The sequence below is a fragment of the Triticum dicoccoides genome, chromosome 3B (genome assembly GCF_002162155.2).
Source record: "Triticum dicoccoides isolate Atlit2015 ecotype Zavitan chromosome 3B, WEW_v2.0, whole genome shotgun sequence".
Taxonomy (NCBI): domain Eukaryota; kingdom Viridiplantae; phylum Streptophyta; class Magnoliopsida; order Poales; family Poaceae; genus Triticum; species Triticum dicoccoides.
The window spans coordinates 354,503,081-354,515,962 of NC_041385.1; the positions used below are offsets into that span (position 1 = coordinate 354,503,081).

The following is a 12,882-nucleotide window of genomic DNA, read 5'->3' on the forward strand; positions in this document are numbered from 1 at the left end:
CCCCTACCCGAAGGCCCCCACCGCCGCGCCCCCTCCCCGGAGGCCCCCGCCGTCGCGCCACCTGCCCGGATCCACCCGCCATGGCGCGCCCTCCCTGGAACCCCCGCGCGCGCCGCCGGATCCTGCGGTCACCAGCCACCACCAAGCGTCGACGTGCAACCCCGTGAGCGGCTTGGTCGGTGCCTTCACTGGTCGCCTCCAGCCTCCTCGTTAGGTGACTGCCGACACCGGTGTCGCTCGCCTCCCGCCCTAATTAGGTGCTCCGCGTGTCGACCTCTCGCATCTCACCGCTGTGAAACGCCACCTGCCGACGACCACGACCCACCGTTGGGCCTCACCCAGCTGCCCCTGTCGTCGTGGTTCGTCTCAACATCCAGCCGGCGAGATCCCTGCGACCAAGCTCCTTCTCCCCTGCTCCAGCAGGTGGAGAAGTTCACGACGACCTTGCGAGGAAGGTCAAAGGCGGCAAGAACGACGCCCATGAGCAAAGCTCCTCCCGGCGGCTGTGGCTCGTCCACGAGCGTACTCCCAGACCCCGGAGGTGGCAGATTGTCCATGGTCACCATGGTTTCCGCGGGGCAATGCTATGCACCGTCAACGCCATCCGTTGCTTGCCGAGGCACTAGCAATCACGCACCGGCTGCTTCTGGGTACCGCCATACGCGACTTGAGCATGACCTCGCACGGTGGTATGGTGGTGCGTTGCTGCCATTGAAGGCCGGCTAGATTGCCTGCGCGTGAATATTGGAGAAGTAGAAAGCAAGCAGTTGCATTCAGTATTGGTTTGTATGCGTGTAACTTGTAAGTTGTAACTTGCTAACGCTTTTTCAGGGAATGCTCAGATTTTCCTAGTAGTGTCTTTTTTATATAAAAAACATTAGAAGTCAAATCGCTACTCATTGTGTATGTATGTTTGATGATGGCACTCGCTCTCTTGTATTACTAAAGAACAAAACTCTCCTAGAAGTTCAGATAGTGAACCGAGTGAAATACAGACAATAAAAAAAAGTGCCTGCTCTCATTCTTTATGTTTCCAGTGGGGTTCCTACGAGTGTGTGGACCACCTATATTTTGTTAAAAATAATAGCTTGACAGCGCAGATGGTAGGAAGTTCAATTTTTTTGCCAAAAATTAACTCGACAAGTTTAGAAGACAAATAAACGTAGGGAACTCTCTAGCGATATACATTTCCCCTGTTGAAAGTTGGATGTTTAAAAACACATAAGTTAAAGGAAAGAGGAGTAACTCGGAAGCCACTTTATGAAATCTCTATAAAAAATAGTGCACTTCAAAAAGTTTATAAAAAATGAATTTTCCTTGTTTAAAAAATCCTAAAAAGTTCAAATTTAAATAATGGAGCGGTTTAATATATATTACAAAACTAGGACATTTCCTATTACTAATGAATAACACCAAGAACTCCGAATTAAAAAACAGAGTGTGGTTCAAATTTATAGAAAAAATGGATTCTCCTAGATACTAAACAATAAAACCAAGAAGTTCAAATTTTAAAAAATGAAGTAGTTCAATCTATATAAAAAAATTATATTTTCCTCGTTACTACCAAGAAGTGTAATTATAATATCACTAGAGAGTTCAAATTCTTTCTTTCTCTCTCTCTCTCTCATAACATTTTTCTTATAAAGAACAATCTAGATTCAAACTATAGTATCAAGAGAGAATTCAAATTCTATCTTTCTTTCTATGTGAAGTTCAAATTAAAACAACACAGAAATTCAAAGTATATTAAAACCTAGGATTTAGAAGCCCAAAAAACAAAAAACAAAAACAATGTCATTTTCGGCGCCAATACTAAAGATTAAAATCAAGAAGTTCAATTTCAAAAAATGGAGTAGTTCAATGTATATAAAAAAACTTCTATTTTCTGGTTACTAGAGAATAAAACCAAGAAGTTCAATTGAAAAAAGCGGAGCAGTTTGATATTTATTTGAAAAAATCGCATTTTTCTATTTACTAAAGAATAAAACTAATAAGTTCAATTTCAAATAACGAAGAAGTTCTATGTTTCTAAAAAACCTCCAATTTTCACATTTCTAAAAATACACAAAAATACGTGACAGAAGTTCAAGCTGAAAACAACGAGAAGTTCAACTACTGCAAGGAATGCATTTCAGGTGAGAATGAAAGTATAGAAAAATAAAAGCATAAAAGGTTTGTTGAAAGAAGTTCAAGTGCTCTGTCCAGGGAAGTTAAAAAATTCTTGCGAGAGAGGTTCACCTTGTATTTTCATGTTCAAAAACACACACAAAATGTTATTTGCATTTTAAAATAATTCTCCCAATCCACAAAGAAGTTCAGTTATTATTTGGGAGCAATTTGATTTCAAAAAGAAAATAAAATTTTCAAATTATAAAAACGGAAAAAGTTCATGTAGTACATGGTGTGCGTTTAATATGAGAAAATGAATTAAAGGGCATGGTCTAGTTTTGTTGTTGTTATAAGTTCAAGTCTTCGGTCGGAGAAAGTTAACAAAATTATTGTGAGAGAGGGTTGTACAAAATAAATATCGTTTGTGTAACACTGACGAATGGATGAGAAAATTACAAACAAAAATACCTCACATAAGTTCAATGTGAAAACAACAGGAAGTTCAACTACTACACTGAATGAGTTTCACATGAAAAACTTTTAAAATCGTCGCGAGTATGAAAAAATGATCAACACAGAAAAGTTGCGTGTTTACAACAGCTTTCCATCGGTAAATCACTTGCTCAATTCCGGTGAGTGGATGGAGAGCTATGAGCAGTGGATGGAGAGCTACGAGAAAAAAACACATGAAAAACATAATGAAGTTCAAATAGACATGCCGAGAAGTTCAAATTCTTCACACGATGCATTTTCGAAGAATCTATTTCACGATAGAGGCAGAACGAATTATCTCATCATTTTCGAAATTACTTGAAAATGGTTAGGAATTAGATAAAACGATCAACATGAAAAAGTTTCGCATTTTTTGTAGATTTTCAACAGTATATTATTTGCCCCAATCCGATAAAATTTGTAGAAACTACGGCGAAAATACGTTTTTAGCCATTTTCAAAATTTACTCAAAACTGTAAGGAATTGGGAGAGACAATATATACCAAAAAGTTTCGCATTTCCTCGAGCTTTCCAACTTCATATCATTTGCTGCTTTCGGATGTACGGTTAAAAAATTAGCTTGAAAATATGAATTCGGTGGTACTTGTATTGTTTTCTAAATTACTTTTAACCGTTCCAAATTAGAAAAACCTTTTAACATGAAAAAGTAGCGGATTTTCATAAGATTTCCAACGTCATATCATTTGCCTCAGTTGGATTAGCCGTTTATAAATGACATCAAAAATACGAACTCGGCTGTTCGGTTTGCAAAATTTTACGATTTTCCAAATTACTCTTTATCTATAGAGAATTAGAGAAAACTTTCAACATGTGGAAGGAGCGGTTTTGCAGCAGCTTTCCAACGCCATATTATTTGACTCATTTCGATAAATGGTTTAGAAATGCGAATAAAAATACGATTCATGTTTTCTGTGTGAAGAAAAAACGGTTTTCAAAAATGCTCTTAAACCGCTTGCATCTTGCCAAAAATTCAACTTAGGTCATGATGTTCGTGTCCATAGCTTTCCAACGGTATATCGCAAGCCCCATTTAAACATGGGTCGAATATGTCCTTACTAAAAGAAACTATTTTCATCGCCAACATGGTTTTAGCGGGTATATATATTTTAATCCAGCAGCTCTATGACAGTTGCTCCTACTCATGCACGGTTAGATTCAGAGTATTGTCCAAATATCGGTCGGACAGTGTCGTCATTACTTCTTCTCATTCCTCCGCATCTTCGTTCAGCAAAGCGAATAAGTGACTTACCTCCGCTGCATCTTCAATGCCCCTTCAGTACACAACCTAGACAGATCTTTGGTAAGTAAGTGATAACCTAAACTCCAGTACATAGAAACATAGACCCAACAAAATATTCAAGATTGTCTTGTGTATGCGGTCACTGATACACAACTCTTGAATTACAACGTGAATTACAATAGAGCAACATCACAATAGTTCTAGACTCTTGAATTACAACGTGAATTACAATAGAGCAACATCACAATAGTTCTAGTCATTCACGTTGTTACGTTGCATATATGTAAGAGAAGCTTGCATGTACCTAGCTAGAACGAATCAGCCATAGCATTCTTCAGACTCATTTCGTGTCCTCGGTTTCTCCATGCTACTGTAATTGTAGTATCTTTTCTCTGTTTTCACCGTGGGTTTCATGAATCCTTTTGCTTCCATAGCAACAAGAATTCTGACATGGTCTCATCATGCCACTATCACATTTTACTTCGATTCAGCCACCAGTAGGCCTGAAGTTTGTATAAGAATGTCCAACATCATCCTGTGAGGTATTTTCACCATCGGTGGTGCACTGTGTAGGTTTTAATGACATGCCATCAATTTATAGTTATAGGGAAGCCTAAGACATTTTAGAAATTACTTCATACTCCCTCCGTTCCAAAATATAGTGCTTCCTCTATTCCCATGCTTCAACTTTGACCATAAATTGAACCAATGGGACCGATTGCGGTGGGAGCAAAAGTTATACTAGTGAATTCATATTCAAAAGAAGTTTTCAATTATATAATTTTTCTCCTGCCGAAGTCGGTCTAGTTGGTTAAATATATGGTCAAAGTTGGACCTCGGGAAGCCGCGGGCGCACTATATTTTGGAATGGAGGAAGTACGTAAGACAAAGAAGAACTGACATGCCATCCTCAAACTATATTCTTTGTAGTCACAATAAAAGCTATCCAACTAGAGAAATAGATATGCTAATTTATAAGACGTTTGCTATAAAATTTGATTATTAGTAGATGATGCAGTACCCAGGGAAAGCTGATTACACATTTGTTGACTGTCTATTGACCTGTGTTGTGATGATAGCATAGAATGACAATCAGAGTAATTGCTTAGCACTATTTACACTATTTATTACTCCCTCTGTTCCGAATTACTTGTCTTGGATTTGTCTAGATACGGATGTATCTAGACTGCTAGATACATCCGTATCTAGACAAATCCAAGACAAGTAATTCGGAACGGAGGGAGTAGCTCTCAAGTTTCTCCAAGGTGTGTACCTATTTCTAGAACGTACATAGGCTAAAGAGGGAATCCATGCTTGAACGAATATAAAAAATTATAGTCTCCTTTGTACAAACTCCAATGTAAATCGGTTAAAGAAGGATTCAGAGGTGAGCACCTACTAATCAGCAATTGTATCTATCATGACAACAAAGTACATCACATAAGGGACATCCAACATTTGTTTTTATAAGCTACAATCATAGAACTGATTCTCATCCATCATCATCAAATTGGAAGAGAAATTACCTGTTATTCGCTGGCCAGCCGCCGAGGTTGTATCATGGGATCTGAGCAAGAAAGAAGGAGGCAAAGGATTGATGTATTGTTTCTTCTGGTCGACAGGAAGATATATATAGAAGGCCCACTATTTGATCTAGCTGAGGCTTGCAACAAGCCTGCAGGCATCATCAAGACATATATATAGTAAGCAATGATATAAGTTTATCACAGTATCTCTCAAGTAATAAAGAACTGGTGAACAAATGATTTAATGACAAATTCTTGAATGCGCTGACCTTAAGTAAAGTTGTTTCTTTTAATGTTAGTTATTTACGTAAATGGTTCCAGATAAAGGATATTTTGGCTCAACATCTATGAATGGAACAACTTCGCTCTGTTGTACAACATTTGTATTGGGTAATTTGGAACAACTAATTCAACTTAAATAATTTGACCCTATTGACAAATGATTTATTGGATAATCTGAACTACTATACAAAATTTAAGAGTGAAACTAATTGCTCGGTTTCTATTTTTTTAATTGGAACATTCACTGAATAAGGTGACCTCATTCTCTGTAGCAAATAAAACAGTGCTTGGGAAACACTTAGAAATAGTAGTAGCAAGTTAAAGATCAAGTTGGACAGAATAAGGTCTAAATGGCATCTCCCTTTTTTCTAAAAGGCAAAAGATCTTAATGGCCTCGTGACTGAATAAGATGTGTAGATGGAGAGACCATGCGTATGAAGCTGCTTAGTAAAACTGAACTAAATTCACTAACTTAAGGTAACAATGAAGAAAGAAGAAAAAAATTCATAAAATGCAGATTCTCTCTTCTTTGAACATATTACACAACTCGGCATCTTCTTGTAGGAAAGAACAAATCAAAGAAAGAAGGATAAAATAAGAACAAAGCCATGAATAGAGCATCGAGGAATCACTAGAACAATTTCAACTCATGTGTACGCTTGCTTCCTATAATCAATGCAAATCAGAAGAATACCAATGACATATGGATATGCATAAATAGCAAGATCAGGCGGAGAATCCTTGTGTAAAAAGAGAACACCCATTCAATTACCATTTCTACCCTCTACACTTTCACGCCTCTTCCAAAAAAAGGATGTTAACTGAATAATATAGTACTCACTATGATAAGAATGATATTAGTTAAACACAAAATACTGTCATGTTACTGGTTTAGCTTAAGGAACACTTTAGACAGCAAAAAGAGCAGTAACAGGCAGGTACCTAACTCCTCTCTATTTCCAGCTAGGCATAATTATTCCAAAAAAGAAAGCATAAATTACTGACACACAATGTTAGCTAGGCCAATGACATATATACATATGAAACCGACACAAAGGCTAAACCGATCGACCATTACTTCTGACGTTGCACAAAATTTACGACAAAAAAGCATCTAAGCATGTTGAGAAAGGAACTTGACGAACTCATGAGAGAAGATATAGCAAATACAAATTATTAATAGTGAAATAAGTATATAATTAGTGCAAAATTCAGGAGTGAGTTCATTCTTTCTTTACCAAACTATTATGTGAGAAGGCGTATTATACAAGGCATAAGAACCACCAATCAATGTAAGAAAGTAAATGGATGTGCAGGGGCATTCTAACTCTTAATCATGATTGTACTTGCAGGATGAATGTGCCTTCATAAGCCAAACAAAAGAGTTCCATAGAAGCAATGGGCAAAGAGATAGGACACCTAATTGGCTGAGGCCGCGCTATGTTGCGCCTCCCCACGGTTGACCTTCCTACTGAGCCGTACTCATGTTGAAACAACCAAGTATATCACATCATTTGTGGTCCATATACCCCTGGAAAACATAGTGACATCAGTTAATGGCATACACATATTTCAAAAAAATGTGAGCATATTTTCACTTACAACACAAACACCAACACCAAAATTAGAAGAAACATAATTAAGAAAATGGAAGTGAACTTGGCACCCGATAAATTTAACAGGCTAATATATGACAACTCTTCATGTTGATATGGCAAAAAAGCGATACTTGAAACAAATGAATTTATCTGTAAAAATGACATAAGGAATTTACTCGATAAGCATGCTAAGATACAGTCGAGCATCGGATGGGTCTTTGATTCTGATATAACAATTACGCAAAACATATAGTTCATAACAGCATGACAAGTGAAGTGAAAGCATTGATATATCTGAACACTTCATCTTCTTACTGAGAGTTAATATTTGTATGCTTTTTCTACTTGTGAAATATTTGTATTCTTTGACCATGATATATTATGTCAAACAGAAGATGATATACTGAACTTATTGACAAGTGTCAACTTCTTGATTTATCAGAGATCTAACTGAATATAAAGGTACAATTAACAACTTATTACTAAAATGCGCGTGTACTGCATTTAGACAACAAGTACCAATCATTTAGACAGCAAGTACCGATCATCAGTCCCGACAAATGATGCAAAACAGATTAACCAAATGAACTACTTACCCTCTGGCAAGGTCAGGAGCTATCTGTATACCCTGTCCTGAGATATATAGGTCGGCAACTGCGTACTACCTGTAGTGTTGTCTAGGCTAACAAGGTAAAATTATCCACTACTGAATGACCTTTCATTTTGCCTTTCAATTCATGTGCTTACAGGATAACACATGCATTTTTTTTCAACCTTATGACAGTCCACATTTTTTTGAAGAGGGTTTAAATTGGTTTCCTTTGCGAGCAATGCATATATACAGTTTGGGGAAATAGGCGAACGTGGAACAACTCCTTGACGAATCAGTAATCAAGTGTAACGAAATGCCGAGGTGAGAAAGATGGTTGGCATGTGTCTGAATCATTCAGACTCTAATTATTTTGAGCAAATAGGCTCAAAAACTGGTATCATCTATCTACCTGTTTAAGTGAGTTTCATTGTGGAGTGCTCCTTGTTGTTCAGAAGTTTTTTCTTTCTAACATTTGGAAAAGGGACACATAGCTTAGGAGCACACCGCTGAATCTTACTCATCCAAATAAAGGGCTTTTCTGGACTTACTCAATTATAATGTGATAGATAGATCACGCACTAAGTATTTTGAAAAGAGAAGTTATTTTGCCGTCGAAAGAAAAAACACGAGTAATCCAAACCAAACCAAGAGCTGAGGTTGTGGCGAGCACTCACCTCGACCTTGTCGAGCTTGCCCTTGTTCAGAACCTCGAAAAGGATGAATCCAGCGGGCCTCATCAACATCTCCAACCAAGCCAGAACTCAACTCACCTGAATCGAAGCACATCCACACAACGAAATCAAAACAAAGACCAAAAAATGCAAAGACATGAGGAATGATCAGCATGACAATATTGGTCGGCAGTCAAATAGTCCCAAAATGATACATTGAGAAATCTATATTGGCCTTATAGTTCATAGAAGAACAAGAAACTACAACATGCAGAAAATAACACATGAACATTCAAACCTTAGTCCTATGTGAAGACATCTTCAGTTGAACAGAGAACCAATAATATGATCCATCAGAACCAAATGCTTTAACATAAAAATTCTCCTTCACCACATAAATGGCACTGAATCAGCAAAGCATAGTGCTTAAAAGCATAATCAAAACATGTCTAGACAGCAGGACAACAAGTTCAACATTTTCGAATGATTCATGGATTTAGTAGTTGATAGCCAAATCACCATCATAGATCATAGCCAAGATTATACACCTATGCATTATACCACACCTCCCGCACTAGAGCTTATCCCTACAGCACGAAACCCCAAACATGTGAGCAAATCAGGCAAAGAGGAAAAAGAACACACCTAAACGAAAGGGGATCGGGAGACAGGACAGAAAACCAGAGGCGGACGTCCCTGTGCAGCGCCGTCGCTGGCCGTGACGGCTTCCCTCGCCACTTGCTCCTCTAGTCCTCGTGCAGAGAGATAGAGTCGGGTCGACCTGCTCCTTCCCCTTGTCCCTGACTGCTATGCTGCTAGGGGTGAAGGGAGAGAGGAGGATCGGCAACAAAGGGCAGCAAGGAGACAAAGACGGGCGGCGGACCTCGTTCCTCTCTATCACAGCCGCACCCCACCATGACTGGAGCTGCTCTTCTCCGGCACCGCCGTCTGTGTGCATGTACGGTGGTGGAGGGGGAGTAGGAGGCCGTGGCGAGGCTCCTAGGGTGGAGGCCATGGCCAGGAGCGAGGAGGAGGGAGGGGCTGTGGGGATTGATGGGTAAGGGGCTAGGGTTGTGTGGCAGCTGGTGTGGAGCGGGACGGGAGAGGATGGGATTGGGCGCGAGTGCATGGAGCGGATTGGGCAAAGCTTTTTACACGCGAAGACAGGCAACCCAGCCAATAAACGCATGGCTTGAGCTCACCCGTCATTGGCCAGGAAAAATAATCGTGAGGTGAAAATTGATTTTTACTACTGTGAAGATCCAACGGCCGAGATACGCCAGAAGGCAGATCAGACGCCCAATGAAGCCCCAATCGGGGGAGCTTCATGGAGGCAAGTTGGGTAGCATCATATATATATATATATATATATATATATATATATATATATATATATATATATATATATATAGCAATGAAGAACATAGTCGGAAAGACTGAGTAAATTGCAAAGTTGAAGAAATTAAAAATTAAAAAAATTGCAAAAACTCAAATTGAAGATTTTCAACTTTGGTTGGTGGCGTAACCCACCGTATAAGAATGATGATTTCAGACACCACGTACAATTGACATAGGGTTCTGATAATCAAATTCTTCATTAAAGTTATTCACACTTAGAGGGTTAGTATTCATTGATTGAAGAAAAACGTTATTTCATGTGTTGCACATCTAAGTCATCAATTCTGCATAAGTGTTAGGATGTGTGTCATTTTCAAAGAACATTCGAAGATCCTAAGATATTTAGCTCACACCGCAACTTGCTAAATCTCTTCTCATTCAAGGGCTTTGTGAAGATATCTGCCAGCCGATCTTCAGTCTTCACATGGTCGATGGAGATGTCGCCCTTCAACACATGATCACGAAGAAAATGATGCCGAATCTGGATGTGCTTTGTCTTCGAGTGTTGAACTAGGTTGTGAGCAATCTTGATAGCACTCTCATTGTCGCAGTAGAGTGGCACATTCTTCACATTGATGCCATAGTCCTTGGGGATTTGCTTCATCCATAGCAATTGAGCACAGCAAGAACCAGCAGCAATGTACTCAACTTCAGCAGTAGAGAGTGATACACAGTTCCGCTTCTTCGAGGACCAACATACCAATGATCGTCCGAGGAAAGACATGTGCCTGATGTTGACATGCGATCCACTCGATCACCAGCATAGTCAGAGTCAGAATATCCAATGAGATCAAAAGCCGAGCCCTTGAGATACCATAATCCAAGTGTTGGAGTATGAGCTAGATATCGAAGAATATGTTTCACAACCTTATGGTGTGATTCCTTCGGTGTAGCTTGAAATCAGGCACACATGCAAACACTAAGCATAATATCCGGCCTAGATGCACATAGATACAACAAAGAGCGAATCATGGAGTGGTATACCTTTTGATCGAAGTCTTTACCATTTTCATTGGTGCATAGATGGCCATTTGTGGGCATAGGGATTTTGACGCCTTTGCAATCTTGCATGCCGAATTTCCTCAACACATCCGTGAGGTATTTCTCCTGGGATATGAATATGCCATTGTAGACCTAAGAAGAATTTCAATTCTCCTATCATAGACATTTGATATTCCTCACTCATCATGTAGGCAAATTCGTCACTGTAATGTTGGTTAGTACAACCAAAGGTAATATCATCAACATATATTTGGTACACAAATAATCCATCATGATATGTTTTGGTGAAAAGTGTTGGGTCAAGTGAACCGGGTTTGAATCCTTTCTTCATGAGGAATTCCTTCAAAGTATCATACCACGCCCGAGGAGCTTGCTTGAGGCCATAGAGGGCCTTGTTGAGTCTGAAGCCATGGTCTGGAAGTTTTGGATCCTCAAAACCTGGTGGTTGAGCAACATAAACTTCTTCCTCAAGCTTACCATTGAGGAATGCACTTTTCACATCCATTTGATATAAGATGATATTATGATGGTTAGCATAAGCAAGCAATATGTGAATAGCCTCAAGTCTAGCAACAGGTGCAAAAGTTTCATCAAAATCAATTCCTTCAACCTGTGTGTAGCCTTGAGCTATAAGACGAGCACTATTCCTCACCACAAGGCCGTTTTCATCTTGCTTGTTGCGGTAGATCCATTTTTTGACGATGATATTGTGCTTGCATGGGTCTGGTCGCTTGACAAGCTCCCACACATTATTAAGCTCGAATTGATGTAATTCCTCTTGCATAGCTTGAATCCACTCAGGCTTCAGAAATGCTTCATCAACTTTGGTGGGCTCTGTGATAGAGACAAACACAAAATGCCCACAAAAGTTAGACAAATGTGAAGCTTTTGAGCGTTGGAGAGGACCTGGTGCATTGATGTCGTTGATGATTCTCTCAGTCTGCACTTCATTTGCAACGCGAGGATGAGCAGGTTGACAACTTTGATTTGGCACAACATTTTCTTCAGGGCCATTTTCTTCAGTAGCACCAACATGATTTTCTTCACGTTCTGGAATGACTTCTTCAGCAGATTCTTCAGTGGGGATAACATCCTCAGTAGCCTTGAACTTGATGGATTCCTCAGGTGACATTTCATCTAGCACAGGAGGTAGGTGCTCTCTTTGCGAGCCTTCAGTTTCATCGAACTGCACATCTATAGTTTTAACAACCTTGTGGTGATAGGTATTGAAGACTATATAGGTGTACGACTCCTTTCCGTAACCAAGCATAAAACCCTCATGTGCTTTCGGTGTAAATTTAGAATTGTGATGAGGATCTCTAATCCAACATTTAGCACCAAAGACTTTGAAATAACTTACATTGGGTTTCTTGTCAGTGAGGAGTTCATATGAGGTATTTTTGAAGAATTTGTGAAGATATACCCTGTTGATGATGTGACACGCAGTATCAATAGCATCAGGCCAGAAACGAGGAGGTGTCTTGTATTCATCAAGCATAGTGCAAGACATCTCAACAAGAGTCCGGTTCTTGCGCTCCACGACGCCATTCTGCTGAGGAGTATAAGGGGCAGATAATTCGGGAGTAATACCAAGCTCATCAAGATAGTCATCAAGACTAGTATTCTTGAACTCGGTCCCATTATCATTCCTGATATGCTTGATCTTCACACCAAAGTTCATAGATGCTCTTGAGAAAAATCGTTTGAAGACTTCATGCACTTCAGTTTTGTAAGTGATGATATGCACCCATGTGTAACGAGAATAATCATCAACAATGACAAAGCCACATAGAGATGCAACATTAGTGAATGTGGCATAATGAGTAGGGCCAAAGAGATCCATGTGAAGTAATTCAAAGAGACGAGAAGTGGTCATGATAGTCTTCGAGGGATGCTTGGCTCTGGTGATCTTTCCAGCCTCACAAGCCCCACAAAGATGATCTTTGAGGAA

The 12,882-nt window shown here is 39.4% G+C and overlaps 1 long non-coding RNA gene across 5 annotated transcripts; it reads right to left on the reverse strand.

Annotated features, from left to right (window-relative positions):
- Window positions 1-3,953: 3,953 nt before the first annotated feature.
- LOC119276055 lies at window positions 3,954-9,665 on the reverse strand. Of its 5 annotated transcripts, none has more exons than XR_005136267.1 (6): window positions 9,415-9,665; window positions 8,830-9,335; window positions 8,535-8,630; window positions 7,090-7,201; window positions 5,389-5,537; window positions 3,954-4,427 (listed from the first exon to the last, which is right to left on the reverse strand). It is a non-coding gene; the product is annotated as an uncharacterized LOC119276055 (long non-coding RNA). The 5 variants fall into 5 exon arrangements; XR_005136266.1 differs by having other exon boundaries at window positions 8,830-8,916; window positions 9,177-9,665; XR_005136268.1 differs by having other exon boundaries at window positions 8,830-8,935; window positions 9,177-9,665.
- Window positions 9,666-12,882: the final 3,217 nt, after the last annotated feature.